The 15,732-nt window shown below is 41.4% G+C and overlaps 1 long non-coding RNA gene across 5 annotated transcripts in view; it reads left to right on the top strand.

Moving 5' to 3' along the window:
* The window catches only part of LOC115373580 (uncharacterized), a 339,580-nt gene that overhangs the window by 217,918 nt on the left and 105,930 nt on the right, over positions 1–15,732 (top strand). For 4 of the 5 annotated variants that reach the window (XR_003929553.1, XR_003929556.1, XR_003929554.1 and 1 more), the window contains 2 exons: positions 4,346–4,395; positions 14,248–14,422. This is a non-coding gene — a long non-coding RNA (uncharacterized LOC115373580). The remainder of the gene's footprint in view (positions 1–4,345; positions 4,396–14,247; positions 14,423–15,732) is intronic. The other variant, XR_003929557.1, reaches the window with a different exon arrangement.

Consider the following 15,732-nt stretch of genomic DNA (forward strand, 5'->3'; position numbering starts at 1 on the left):
CATGTAATCCTCTGAAATAGTAAAACAGCCATGTAATGTGATTACTTTGAGTCAATTTGGGCTGAAATGTGCAGTCAAGTTATTTCAATTTACTCCAAAAAAGAGAAAAAAAACCAACAAGAAAGGCCTTTTTCAGGGACTGGCTGTGCAGTTGAGGTGAGCTGTTCTCAGGATATAATCACTTACAGATGACTCAACCATCTCGTAATTATAATCTGTCGTGTAATCCACTGCTCAAAAACAGCAGAGCAATCCCATTACCTTCTTATTGACGTGTTGCTTTCTCCCCCCCAAAGAATCTGCAATCAAACGAACAATTAAAAGGCAGCGTGTTTTATATTTTTTGCAAATTCTGCACATGCACTGCAGGGAAAAAAGATGCAAGCTCACGTCTGTGGCTTCACATTTAAAAAAAACCAAAAAAAAAAACCAATCATTTAAAGAAATTTGAATTGATCAGATGTGATAAAATGTTGCAGATGTGAGGCGGTTTAACGTAAATGAACCCTACAGCTTCTTTCTCATCTTAATCAACCTAAATTAAGAAATCTGTTACACAAGACGCGTAGATACACACTCAGGGTCCACTTCATCAGCTCCACCTGTATAATCTAATCTAATCTAATCCAGCTGTTGTGCCCTAAAGTTTCCTCTCCTGCTGCCTATAATGCTCAGCTTGTCTTGTTGTCACGGTAACAGAGGTGTTCATTCACTTCTGTGTTTGGCATTGAGCTCATAGTTAGTGCTTCACTTTACTGACAGTTGTTTCCACTATTCTGTCCCTACTCATTGAATATAAATAAAGAGGGACAAAAAATCAGAAATACCTCTCAGTATAATGCAGTCCAGTAGCAGACCTCTGCAAACTACAACTTCAGTAATAAACACAGAATTAAATTTACACATTCTGCACAATGTCAACACAAACTGAACATTATAAACTTTGATAAAAACTAGAATTGATGGCAGTGCTGCTGAGCTGAACTGCATCAGACTGTGTGTGTGTGTGTGTGTGTGTGTGTGTGTGCATGTGTGTGTGTAAAGCGGTCAAACTGAATCCACTCCTTCCCCTCAAAACTGCATTTTTTTATATAATATTTTTTGCACATGATGTTCTTATGGTTGCATTTTGACTAATATTGGTATACCAGTATCAGTCAAACCCTGCTATTTCATTGATTAATTGATTGATTTCCTTAATGGACCCTGGTATATTTCATCTATCAATCAAAACATGCAGCCTCACCAGCAGGCAGGTTGTCAGAAGGATAGACACAATAAAGCCCGAGAGCTTTATTTATCTGCACATGTAAATACCAAACAAAATAAATATTAATAAAAACAGAGGGAAACCTGCAAAACTGTAAACCTCCAAAGTGGTAAAAATACATTTGGAGTAATATCGGTGCCAGTATCAGTCAAAGCCTGCTGTATGTGTCACCAGGCCTCGCTCGCCTCCTTTATCTGCATGTGCAAATGCTCAAAAATATGAATAAAACATAAGAGGGAAACATATGAGAGGGAAACATGGAGGACTGGAGGATGGCATGATCCAAAATGAATGAAACGATGACAGAAGATCATCTAAAACAGCCTTCCTTTCTGCCTCCCTCTCCTCACGCTGGATCCTGTTTTATTGATTATTTTTATCGTTAGCCTTTATTTTAGCAGGATGCGTCCCGTTGGGATTGAAACTCCGCTTTGGTGGGGGAATCCTGCCCAAGATTAGCAGACAAAAAAATAAAAAACACACACAAAAAAAAACAAAAAGAGTCCCAAAATCCAAACATGAAAATTACACAACTGTAGGAAGATGCTTGTACAGTATACATCGAGCTGAAGCCAGACTTCAAAACTCCAAGGGGAACCGGTTCAGCTTGAAAACCTCTCGCATTTTTTCCAAGCAGCAGATTTGAAATTTAAATACAAAAAAAAAAAAAAAAAACAAGTTCGGCATGCAAAATATGTCATTATTAGCGCTCTGATTGGCCGGCGTCTGGTGACGCAGCGAGATCAGTCTGAGGTACAATCAGTGCAAAGTTAAGCGGTCAAGCAGGCAGCCTCGTCTCTGTGTGTGTGTGTGTGTGTGTGTGTGTGTGAGTGTGTGTGTGTGTGTGAGTGTGTGAATCCCCTCCCACAGTGCAGCACAGTCCCCTTCGCTCCTGTTTTCCGAGCCTCCGTGTTATTTGTTCTCTCTAAAAACAATACTCATCTAATATTTTTCCATGACATCAAGAAATGTAAATTACGACGGGGTGTTGGTATGCAGTCTGTAATTATATATCACCCCCCCCCCTCACACACACACACTCTCATACTGAGCAGTGTGTGTGTGTGTGTGTGTGTGTTTGGGCCTGTGGTTGTGCAGTGTGCTCAGTGTTTGCTGCTCGGCTGCTCGTCCTGTTTGAAAGACGACTGCTGCACCCTACAGTTAGAAAATGTCTCCCTGCTCGCCTCCCTCTCTCTCTCTCCCTGCTCGTCCTCTCACCGCCGATGTCTCTCGCCCTCCAGCCCGGCACAGTCACACCGATACGTCGCTGTCCTGCCGATACCGGCCTGATTTCAAACATCAGATCTCCGAGCTGCAGGAAAACAGCCCGCAGCCGGAAAAAAATACATTCCCATGTTATTATTATGATGTCATTTAGTCTTGAAATGTTGTTTTTTCTTCCAGTAGGGTCAAAAATCTGCCAGTGGGATGAAATAATCCCACTTGTCTTCAGTGCAGTTTCACTTTTTTTCTCTGGGAACAGATATAAATGTGGCAGAATGAGGCCGATCAGCCACCGGGATCAAGAAAATGACGCTGGACTCGAGTGAAAAGAAAGTTCTGGAAACAAGTTGCTTGGAAAAGTGGGATTATCTCATCCCACTGGCAGATGAGATTTAAATGACTTGTTAACACGGAGATTTTTTTTTTTTTTTTTTCTTTCAGTGCATCCTCCATCTTCTTAGACAGAAATTAAAAAGTCTAATTAGTCGGGCAGTTTGTAAAAGAACAGTAAAGACGAGAGGAGCTGCCTGGCTCCGCTCCCTCCATCAGCGCCGTGCACTCACATGACATAAATCACAAATCAATAAATTATAAATGAAGTCATGAGATGAAATCAAAATCTTAAAGCAGCACTTTAAACATGTACTTTTTAAAAATCTTATATAAGTATTTTTACAACATTATATATTGTTTATGACATATTACACATGCATTTTAATTTTATACGTATTTATTTTATTAGTTTATTTTCAGTAAATTATATTTATACTGTATGTTTTATGTTTTTACTTTTTATTTTATTAATGTATTATTTTATTTATTTTTTATTTTTTGAAAATTGCAAATTGTGTTTTCTTGGCTTTTTTTTTTTTTTTCATTAATTGTTGAGTTATTTTCTGTGTAATTTAATGCTGCATTCAGAGTCCCTGTGCCTGTGAGCAGTTTCATCAGGCTGGTCCCAGTGTCTCATGATGGGCTGAATGTGGAGGACAGGAACATTTAGACAGGAAATACAGAATATATTGACCACGCTGACATTAATTGGTCAAATGTAAAGATATTAAACATTAAAGATTAAAGATATTAAACCGTTAAATCGGCCTCTCTCAGAGCCGGTATCGGCCTTCACACTCGGTCGGCCCTCACATCCAAACATAACCACTATTGAAAAACACACTTTGTTGTATTAATATACATCAGTTCTTTCATTTTACCAGCTTTTTCCTGGTGACTCAGTTTGTTTTCCTTGGCCTGACACACTCACGTCTTCATATACGGCTGCGTGCACATTTTTCACGTTTTATACGAGATGGACATGAGTCAGCATTTCGCCTGCGAGGAGAAACATGCGTGAAGTGTGTGTCGTCGTTCAGTGTCCCAAAGCACATGCGCTCAAACATCTGCACACACACATCACTGCACACACACACACACACACATGTAAACACACTGTAAACACCTCAGCAGTCTGCAGCCCCTTAGAAAGTCTGTCAATCTCTTGATTTGTCTGAATTTAAAACCTTAAAGTATTTAAGGTGTTAAATCCAGGAGGCCAGATCTCAGTCCGCTCTGCGTCCTGTCGTCTTTTAACGGATGATTCGCTCTCGTCTTCCTCGTTGTTTTGTTCAGTTAAAGTTTGAAATCTGTCCTTAGCTCATTTTTGGAAGCTTGTTTTTTTTTTGTGGGGTTTTAAAGGGCTTGAATTTGGGTTTGTGAACCCTGCAGGAAATCTGAGTTCAAGTTGAAAATCTCTCTCTCTCTCCCTCCGTCTCTCTCTCTCTCTCTCTCTCTCTCTCTCTCTCTCTCTCTCTCTCTCTCTCCCTGTCTCTCTCTCTCTCCCTCTCCCCACAGTGGCGGCGTCAACATATCCGAAGGGCTTTGGCTTCTAAATCCCACTTGAGGTAGTGCACACCCCCCCCCAACACACACACACACGCACACACACACACACACACGTTGTCTCTGACAGCCCAGCCTGCCTGGCCGGTGTCTCCAAACCCCTAATTGTCCTGTTCGACCATCAAGATGTAAATACTGCAGGAGGGGAAGTGGCGTTAATTACCACAGACTCCTGCTCCACAATATCGGAGGAAAAAGTTTATTTTTTTATTTTTTATTTTTTTCCATATAATCTTAATAACTTTTTGGGTTAATGATCTGTGCAGAATAATTTATCTCATGGATTTCCTCGTTTTTTTCCCCCCATCCTCGTCTCAACTCAGCATGCGTTTATTTATTTTTTAAAATTGTATTTATTTATTTATTTTTTTTTTTTTACTGCGGTCACACATTTTGATGATATTGTGGCTCGGAGGCGGAAACCGAAAATCAGGCTGAGACGCGTCAGCGTGGCTCCTGTGACAAGAAAAATGTTAAGACTTAAGAAAATAAAAATAAAAATAAATAATTAAGAGGAATCAGCAAAGGGAGGAACTGGGTCTTTTTTTAACCTCCTCAGTTCTCCTTCATTTTACCACCAGCTCAAATATTTGTGGATCGACTTTGCCAATATTTTAAATTCAACTGTTTTCATGTTAAAAAAAAAAAAAAAAAAAAATCCAGGTATTCAGAGTTTTATTCCCATCGGGCCCTGAAGCAGTCGGAGCGCCACGGGACGCTGAAACCCTCCGACCGGACTAAATCCAGGTGAAGGGGCCTCCCATTGATAACCTGCACAGTGAAGTATTGATCGATCAGGAGATACACAGTCAATCAGATCTGTGTTGTGACGGTGGTATCGGCAGCGTGCGATGCTGACTGACCGCTATCTGATTTTTAATAAAAGACAAACGTCAGAAAAGTGATAAATCAGTGTGAGCGGTGGGAAGAGGTTCTCCTCAATAAAACCCTCATAAAAATCAAAACGACGGCTGTAAAAAAAAAAAAAAAAAAAAAGAGAGAGAGAGAGAGAGAGAAACATACCTGTGACATCCTCACAGACAGGTGAATGAACAAATAAATAAATAGGTAAGATTGATCAAGCAGCCGATAAGTCAGGGGTCAAAGGTCAGAGCCACAAGTATGAGAATATTAAAAAACAAAAAGTCTTCTTCACTCTGTGTCGGTGAAATCTTAAAGTTAATAGAGATTTCTGTCTTTATTTACAAATTCATCCATTTCTGTCCCAAACATCAATGATCACCAGTTTGCAGCAACAACAGGATGTTTGATGCAGCTCATAATAATTTATTGATGTAAAGTTTGACAGTGAGTCAGTTCTTAATGTCAACATGAAAATACACGTCTGCAGAAATACATATCAACACACACATCTTCACTGTGGATTAGCATCACTTTGCTCTGTGTATATGAGAATGGAGCTGCATATATATTTCAGCAACACTGATACACACATATATTTACCTAATATAACCACACACACACACACACACACACACAGTGTCATGACAACAAGACGCTGTGTTTTCCTCAACATGCACACTCATCCTGTCATCAGCAGACAGATCCATTATAAAAATATCTACGGACATCAGTAAATGTGCTGAAAAGACACAAATATGAACCGACTCGCGTTGGCTGAGAAGCAAAAAGACTGAAATATGACAGAAGAATGAAGAAAATATAAAGTGCATAATGAGGGGGGGGGGGGGGGGGGGGATTGCAAAATTGCACAAATCAAAGCAGCAAATACTTTAATGTCCTGTAATGTGGTAACGCTAATAAAAAAAAAATAACAGTAATAAAAATATCAGTGATGATTAATTAGTCGGCTGAAAGGGTTAAATATATGGAGCATCATATATAATATACAATACTGTTATACTGCACAATATCATGCACAATATATATGAAGTTATAATATATGAATATATGAAGTAATCTCTCTGCATGTATAATATATACATATTTATATTCATTACAATATAATTTATACTTTCTTATTCATTCTAAATATGCACTAGTGTACCCACATTTTACCGAGTGTATCCAAGAATATGACATATAGAATTCATAATATGGTGTCGTGTGAATCTATATTTTTCTGTTTTGCTCTGAGGCTGAATTTGTTGGTGCCGCTGCAGCTCAGAAATTCGTCTGTATTCATTCTGCACTGGTGGCATTTCTCTGCAAAATGTCACATTTTCCAAAAAAAAAAAAAAAAAAAAAAAAAAAAAAAGAATTGAAATTAACCCAAGGAAAGCAGAATAATAATTGATTTAGTGGTGACAAGTTCTGAGGAGATGAGTCTGTGTGCAGGTCCAGCAGAACCAAACCTGAGAGCAAAATGAAAAATAAGGCGAATTATATCAGAAATGATATTTTCCTGTTTGCAGCCACAGACTTTCAGGTGAGTTTTGGTCCAAAGTGACAGATCAGCCACCTGTAAGAAGTGACCCGCAGCACCACATGTGCTCCTTTATTATTATTATTTTTTTTTATTTTATACATACCTCTCTGGGTTTTCCAGATTTGATTGACTGTACAGATTCATTCATGATCCCGGATGCATTTGCAGCAAAATGGAAACACACAGTCACTCTTTTAATGCATCCATGTGTAAATGCTACAGTGTGAAGCTGCTGTGTGTGTGTGATGCTGGGGGTCAAACACTCCTCTAAAATAAATGAACTCCTAACATGATATTCCTGCTGTAGTCAGAATCCACGTCTTTTTTTTTTGTTCCTGACAAATTAAAATCAAAATCAAAGCCTCAGTGGCTAAATTGTGCTCTTTGATTTATCTGCCCATTAACTCACAGATACAGTAAAACTCTGCACCATATGGATGATTTTCCATGTGTTTTTTATTTTTATTTTTTTTATTTGAGTGATGAACTCAAATAAAAAGCCGCCGATGAGCCACAGATTTATGATGGTGTGTTCTATTTGTTTTAGTTCTTGTTCTCCGTCAGAACGGCGTTGTTTGGCCCGTCAGCGGCTCCGATCGCAGCTTTTCATCTCCATCGCTGCTCTGCTCTCCGACAGCCGACGGGTCTTTCATCCTCCTGTCTGACGGGAGGTCGCAGGTGTGTTTTCCTCTGCTTTCACACACCTTCAGACCAAGCAGCCGCTCGCCTCCGTGTGTTTTCAAACCAAAAGAAAGAGCAAACTGCTCTGTCAGAGTGTGTTTTCATTCAAACACACACTCAGACAAGAGAGCCGCCTTCAAAATAAGAGTCCAGGGCTTTAATGAACGCACAGGTGTGTGTGTGTTTAACTGTTTTAATCCTCCAGCCTCTAAAATGTAGAGATTCAATTTGTCAGCGTTCTTTTATTTTTATTTTGCCAAAAAGAGGCTTCGCCGACCTCCGACCCTTTTAAAAAAGTAACACAACTTGCTTTAATTTTTACGCTCTGAACCGTGTTGCAGTTGTCATCTCTGTCGAAAGTTGAACGTGTAGTTTTGGAAATAAAAACTCTCTCTCTCTCTCTGTGTGAGTATCGGACGGCGCTGTTGTGTTTGAACCCGATCCAGCCTCAAATTAAAAGCGCCTTTTCTCGTCTGAGCGCTACCGTGCCGCAGCGCTCAAGTTAAACAAAATCTACTCGGGGAGGGGAGGGCGGGGGGGGGGTGAAAGTTTGACGAGCGGGGATGGAGACGCCTCGACTTATCTCTGGCTGCCTTAAGTGAAACCGTTTTCAGATAGACGCAGCAAATAGAAAACAGCAATCGCCGTCTCGCTCTGCCTCCCTTTCAGTAATCTGATTGGGCACGTTCCCCCGAATCGAGGGCAACGCCGAAACAAAAGATCACCAATCAGATATAAGGGGCTCCCACAGAAGTTCTTGGCATTGTATGAATGCAATGCCCTCTCATGTGCGCTAGTATCTAGCGGCGAGATTCCCCGTGTCGCTTTTATGTGTTAATCGTCACCGCTCAGTGAGACTATTGTGTTGTCTGCATCGCCGGGGGAGGAAACAGAAAAAAGAGAAGGAGTTTATGTGGGGAATGAATGCGAACGGAGGAGACTGCCAGCACCGTTTCACACGAGTGGAGAGTCGCCTCATCCCCCCGTTGACGAAGGTCCAAGAGTGCAATGTGGTGCTCTGCCACGACAGACATCTCTAATTGGTGGGAAAGAAAATGAAGAGTAAATGAAGAGTTCATTTCCAAACTGCCTGTACTTCATATCTGCTCGTGTCGGGGGGAAGACGGCCTTCTGTGGCCTTAAATACGCAGCATCCAGGCATTAAAACTCACCAAACATGGCATAAACAGCCTCACTTCTGTCCTGAATATCTTTATTTTTTGTTTTTTTTTTTAACTAGATGTCATTTTGCCTTTCTAATCATGCAACAGAACCTGCAGTTCATCACTCAGTCCGTCTAAAACAAACAGGATCCAGTCATTAACCCGTTCATGTCCACAAGGCGGGCCTCAAATGCCTTAAATATAGTGATATCTGTGAGTTAATATGGATTTAATTCACTAAATATGACATAATTAGCTTTAGTTCTGTCCTTAACAACAAGTAGTTGTCAGTTTTTTCAACATGTTTCCTGTCTAATCATGCAGCAGAACCTGCAGTTCATCACTTAGCGTGTCTAAAAGAGACAGGGTCCAGTCATTAGGCTGAGGACAGTTGTCTTTATATGGCTTTAAATGTAGAGAACCCAGTCAAAACAAGTGTTTTCAGTGAGTCAGTAAAGGAATGAATTCACTAAATATGGCATAAAGAGCCTTAGTTCTGTTCTTCACAGCATTTTTCAACTGGTTGTTAATTTTTCAATATTTTTCGTATCTAATCATGCAACAAAGCCTGCGGTTCACTTGACGTGTCTAAAAGAGACGGGGTCCAGTCCTTTCCTGTCTGTGGTGGATTTTTATCATTTCCTCTACAGAGCTTACATGGGGGAATGTTGGCTTTATATGGCCTTAAATAGAGAGCATGTAGTCATAAGAAGTGTTATCTGTGCGTTATTTATGGACTTAAGTCACTAAAACGGTCATAATTAGCTTTAGTTCTGTCCTTAACATCTATTTTTTAACTAGTTGTCACGCTTTTCAACATTTTGCCTGTAATCACGCAACAAAACCTGCAGTTCATCACTTAATGTGTCTAGAAGGGACAGGATCAGGATGTGGCTTTAAATGTAGAGAATCCAGTCATTAAAAGTCTTATCAGTGAGTTAATAATGAGCTTAATTCACTAAAAATGACATAATTAGCCTTTGTTCTGTCTTAAAATCTGTTTTTTTTAACCAGCTGCCTCTTTGTCCATGCACCAAAACCTGCATTTCATCACTTAACATGACGTATAGGTGAAGGATCCGTTTATTTTGTCAAATCTGCTCAGAAAAATACATGCATATAGTGAAATTTTTGGTCAAATAAGCTGCTGGTTGTCAAGCGGAGGCCAAAATGAGTAGATTAATAGCGCTGTGTGGGTGTGTGAGAGCAAAAGCCACTCAGTGGTGTTATGAACTGAGTGTGTATTTTATCCATCAGACCGCAGTGAGCATGTTCCTGAGGGCCGCCGCTCAGCTACAATGCAAATCATTTAACACCGCTGCCTGCTCGTTATTTCCAGAGGTTACTCGGCTCCCAGTGTTTCACATGTGCTTAATTTCACAGGTCAGCGCCTGATGACAAACATCTCAGTCATTAGAAGTGTTAATTTGTCAGTCACAGACTTAATTTAGTTGCGAGGCCTATATCCTTTAAATGTACCATCATTAGTTTCAGTTGTGTGCGTTCCATCCTTTTGGAAGCTGTCACTATCGTTTAGCTTGGAGCAGAACCTTCACTCCATCACCTCATGTCTCCACAATCAACAAAATCAAACCTCGCACACTTCAATTAATTCACTACAAATGTCATAATTAGCTTTGGGTCTGTCCTTAAAATCAATGATTTTCGACCAGTTGCCACTTTTTCCAAGATTTTGCATTTCTGATGAGAGGCTAAAACATGCATTTCATCACTCGATACGTCTCAAAAGTGAAGCAAACATTCATTAAAACTGACCGTTATTTTGTCAAACTTTTTAAGAAAAATACATGCATTCATTTACTGAGAATGTAAGATTGAATGTACCACTAAGCTGTAAAAATAAAAGTTAGTTACTTAAAAACGTGGACATTGCTTCATACTTTCCTACATTAAAACAGCAAAACAAAAGTTCAATGTATATCATCTTTTAGAGGCTTTTAGAGGCAGTTATGCGTCATTATTCAATAAGATTATTACACTGATGTTTGTTTTAGTACCCAGTGTTTACTTATCTTATTTTTTATTCTTTATTCTTTATTTTTTTATTTATTTAATCTGTAATCTGTGGATACTGCTGAAAAACTGCAAATTTCCTTCGGGATGAATAAAGTATCTATCTATCTATCTATCTATCTATCTATGTAGGCTAGCAAACTAGCCAGACATCAGCCAGGCTCATGCTAACCAATCATGTGTTTGCAAGATGCATGTTAACGACATTAAGTTGCTTATTGAGTATTTAATATGCGTTTATTAAATTAGTTAATAGAGTTGGCTCATGTTTCCCTGCAGTTTGATGCACATGAGCCTGTTGCTGATGTGCATGGCTCTTATTTAAAATGTGCAAAGGTTCAGTGGAAACCTGATAAATGGTCAAAGTGAAGCTGGCAGCACGAGCGGCTCGTCCCGTGGAAGCGATGGGTTCCAGGAACAGTTGCAGGCTGGAAGTGAGTGGCAGCGGCTCTGCGGTGTGAGCGTGGCTGCGTTAAAGCAAAAATGCCATTCTTATGATCTCAGTCCACATCCATCAGTCCACAAGCTAAATCTTCCTCAGGGCCGCTGTAAAACTACACGGCAAATCATTACGCGGGGATGTGTGGTCCTCGTTTCAGCCTTTTCCCCGTAGGTCAGTCAGCGTATAATGGCTTCAAATGTGGTTAATCTCACAGGTCGACGCCTGATGACGAACATCTGCTTGGGAAAATTCACAAGCTGCTGGTGAGGCGGCATCGACAGCGGGTTTCCGCTGGCATCCGGAGCCGCGCGGCGAGAACAATAATAAGAATAGACGCTAAATGTTGACCCATCTGTCATTTGTGTTCCTCCGAGGAGCCGCTCAAACAGCTTCCCCGGTGGTCTGCTGGGATTAAAATGGCAGAGCTGGATTAGAATCTGGGTTTCGGGGGGCGTCAGAGGAAGGAAATAACAGCCGAGGTGAGATGCATCGCCTGTGAAGCTTTTTTATCCCGCATATTCATGTTTAATGCTGAATTCACACCTTTGAGCAAAGAAAAAAGTGACATATTTACCGATTTCTGAAGTTATTTTGCGATTGTGCCAAAGTTCACGCGGCTCAATTTGAGCAAAATTATCATTTAAAAGGGAAACTGGGAGGCTGAAGTCCTCGGTTTCACACTGATCCTCATTTTTTCCCTGAGACGGTCGATGATGAACTCAAAGTAATGATTTGTTTTTCAAAAATGTTATAGTGTTTCTGTAATGAACTCTCCATGTGTGTTTGCAGAAGCAGCACACACACACACACACACACACACACACACACAAGTTTTTCAAAGGTTTAAAGGTTGCATATATTGAGCAGAAAGTACAGCTCGTTACAACTTAAACCGCGGGCCCTTAATGTTTGCAGATATAAACATAAGTTTGAAAAAGGTTTAAAAGGTTGCATACATTGCAGGGAAAACACAGTGAAAGCGTTTGACTTTGCGGGGAAAGGCACAGTCAATATTGTTGCGAGGCTTAATGGTCAAACATATGCATATTTTCTGCTGCAGTCCTTCTGTTTTGATAAAACTCAAATACATTCAGAATCAGCTCTCAAACACGGGGAGGGGCGGCGGCGGCGGCGGCGGCGGTGCGAGGGGGGGGCAGTGGGGGGTGTCGGGGGTTTGGAGAACAGAAGTTAGGTTTCGCCACGGTGCCGGGCAGCTATTTTATTGACGTGGGAAGACACAGGAAACGAGCTGCTTTCAGTCTTGCATGTCAAGTCCTTCTGTTGGCGCGCGAATCCAAAACAATTTCGGATTTGAAAAATACGGGGGCAGCTGGCGTTCCCACAGCCGTGCAGGAATTAGCCGTTTACGCGCTGCAACCCTATCTGGTCTGCACCTGGGCGGCGAGCATGGCAAGCTGCACCTTTGACTCGGGCACACAGGCCACCGCCAGAGAGAGTGTGTGTGAGTGTGTGTGTGTGTGTGTGTGTGTGAGAGAGAGAGAGAGAGAGAGAGCTGGTGGACAGATAAAAGCCCATTTCTGCGTTAATGCCCTTCCTGCAACACGACTGCAATTTCCACAGTTTCCTCCTCTTTCTGAATGAAACGTTGACGTGTTTATTCACGTACAAGAAAGAATTTTGTCTTTTTTTTCTTCATCCAACCTGAAACTTACTCGGTTGTTAACGTGTTGGGTGGGTTTGTTTGAAATCTTGTTAAAACACAAAATTACAAGCCACAAAGCTGTCATTTTCACTGTTTCTCCTTTACATGTTCATTGACATGCAGGATGAAGTTCACCCTCTCAGACTCTTCTAATGATCAAAACATAGAATTTAATTGTATTTTCAGGCCTTGTTCTTTGTTAAACCTGGAAGTTCCTCGGTCATGTGTGTACTCAGTGGGTTTGTGAACCTTGGGCTTTGGAAATCTTGTCCAAACACAAAACTGTAGTTTTAAATGCCTGCTGCTGTGGGAACAGGCCTGCAGTGGCTGTCATCACCTCAGATCTGCTGCACAAACTGAAGAGCACATGCATGTGAAGAGCACATGGATGTGAAGAGCACATGGATGTGAAGAGCACATGGATGTGAAGAGCACATGGATGTGAAGAGCACATGCATGTCAGTGGGTTTCCCTGCACATCCAAAGAACAACAAACACATTACACATATTACAGTTTTCAGCTTTACTATCCTACGTTTGGTCTGATCCTCCAAACAGAAAAAACAGCAAACAGTAAAATCCACATTAAGACCAGCACGTTGTCATGAAACACATTTAAACACAAAGACAGAAAAAAAACATAAAAAAAAAAAAACACATTCAGTCCAAAGCAGTGGAAACTAGTTAGATATAAAAGCACAACAATACAGGCTCACTTCCTTAGAAAAGCAGGTTCTGGTGGTGATGATGGGGCTGACGGCTGGAGGAATAAAGCAGGTGTGACCCTGATGAGTCCAGGTGTGACAGCCGCAGGTCTCTGGGAGCGATAAGAAACATGAGCCGATCAAACCTCAGCGAGCCTCGTCTTAAATTCAACTGACACAAAGCCCGCCGTCCCACAATGCTTTGCTCTTGGTAGCGCTTGTTTTTGTAAATGAGCGGAAAAAACGTATTTAGCTCGCTGGCTAAAGCTAGCCTAACAACAACAACAGCAGCGTTTCTGCTTCTGAGAGCAGGAAGGCAGCTTCCAAAGCAAACCATGGACCTGATGAAGAGGTGAGGGAGGAAGAGAGAAAGAAAGAAAGAAAGAAAGAAAGACACCTGAGTGAAGACCATGACTGATGTTCATGTCCAACATGATTTTATTTTTCAAATCAGCAGCAAAGTGAGTTTGTTGAAGCCAAAAAGCTGAAGCAGGTTTTTCTGCTGCTTCACAAAAACAAATTCTGCAGCAGATCATCAGGATGTTTTTTACACCCGATGGTGACAGTAAAAAAAACAAAAAAAAACAACAACATATTTTAGTGAACTGTTCCTTTAGTGGATAAACGTGTTGTTGCAGATGAAGCGGTGCTTTTGTTTTGAAGGTGTAAATAACAGCGTTGTGCTGCAGCGTATTCTGAAAGGCTGCTCTCCTCCTCTCCTCCTGTCCTCCTGTCCCCTCCTTCCCTCTCTCTCTAGTTCAGCTGTCTGGTCAATGGGACCGGGGCAAGACGCCAAGCATGTTCAGCCAAGCCTCCCCTCCTCCCTCCCTCCTCCATCCCTCCATCCCTCCGTCCCTCCGTCCCTCCCTCCCTCCGCCTCCATCCAGACGGCCTCCTGTTCAGCTGTGCTGCTCGCTGCAGGTTCCAGCCAGGTCAGATGTTCAACACGAGCTACAACATGTTACCTCCTCACCGCTGCTCACCGCGCTCGCCACGCCGCTCCGTGTGTGTGTGTGTGTGTGTGTGTGTGTGTTTTATACAGTCTGCTCCGGTATCCTTAAATCTGACTGTTTCCATGCCAGGAAATTCAAAATATTCACTGTTTTTCCCTGCAGGATTTTCCTCCTGTGAGGGTGGGGAAAGCCTCGGGACGCTCAAACTGAAACCAGACTCGCGTGCATGTGCAGAATCACATTAAACCCAGGTTGTAAAGCGCCATATCGATTAGTTAGACGCAATCAAGCTGCATGGTCTCATTCAAATCTGACCTTTTTCACCCTAAATTCAAATTTTCCTCCTCTGAGCAGGACAGAGCCTCTGGATTGACACTTAAAGCTCGCAGTCATATTGTGCCTGCAGGATTATTGGTGTTTATGAGTCTGCATGTTTGCAACTTCAGGTGGAAAATAGAAAAACACTTGATTAAAAACAGTTTGTGCACAGAAATCAGACAAATGATCAGTATCTGTATCAGGGTTTGACTGATGTGGGTTTTTAAAGGCTGATACTGATACTAATGTTCCGTATTTTTAAACTGCACCTTTTCCATGCAGCGTGACTGCAGGATTTCGCTCCTGTGAGGGTGGGGAAAGCCTCGGGACGATAAAAGTAAAACCAGATTCATGCGTGCACACATAGAATCACATTAAATTTGGGTTTCTAGTGTTGAATCAGTTCATTCTATGCAATCAAGCTGCACTGGATCATTCAAATCTGACCTTTTGCCTCCTAAATTCAAATTTTCCTGCAGGATTTTCTTCCTCTGAGGGTGAGAAAGCCTCTGAAACAACATGTAAACCGTGCAGTTAGATTTATATTTATTACTGCGTGCAGAATTGTCTGCATTGTTCACTCTGAATTATTTACTCAAAAACACAATTTGTGCACAGTTGACATCAGAACAGTGACAAGCGGTCCATGTTTGTGTCAGGGTTTGGGTTTTTAAAGGCTGATGCGGTGTGTGTTTTCCATGCAGAGTAATTACAGGTGCTGTGTGTTTCCCTGCAGAGTTTTGTTCTTGTCAGGGTGGAAAAGCCTCTGAAGCTGCATTTAACCCATCACAGGTCATGCAAACTCTCCATGGAAACCAGGCTGACTAACTTATTTTAATGTAAGCGGCTCTTTATGTGGCAGAGGAAACGCCGGAGAGATGCATCCCTGCCTCTGAAATGAGGAATTAATATGCAAGCAGCATAAATGATGAATAAAATCGACTGTTTTTCTGTAGCCGAGCTGAAGAGGC

This window comes from Myripristis murdjan, chromosome 2 (assembly GCF_902150065.1).
Source record: "Myripristis murdjan chromosome 2, fMyrMur1.1, whole genome shotgun sequence".
NCBI lineage: Eukaryota > Metazoa > Chordata > Actinopteri > Holocentriformes > Holocentridae > Myripristis > Myripristis murdjan.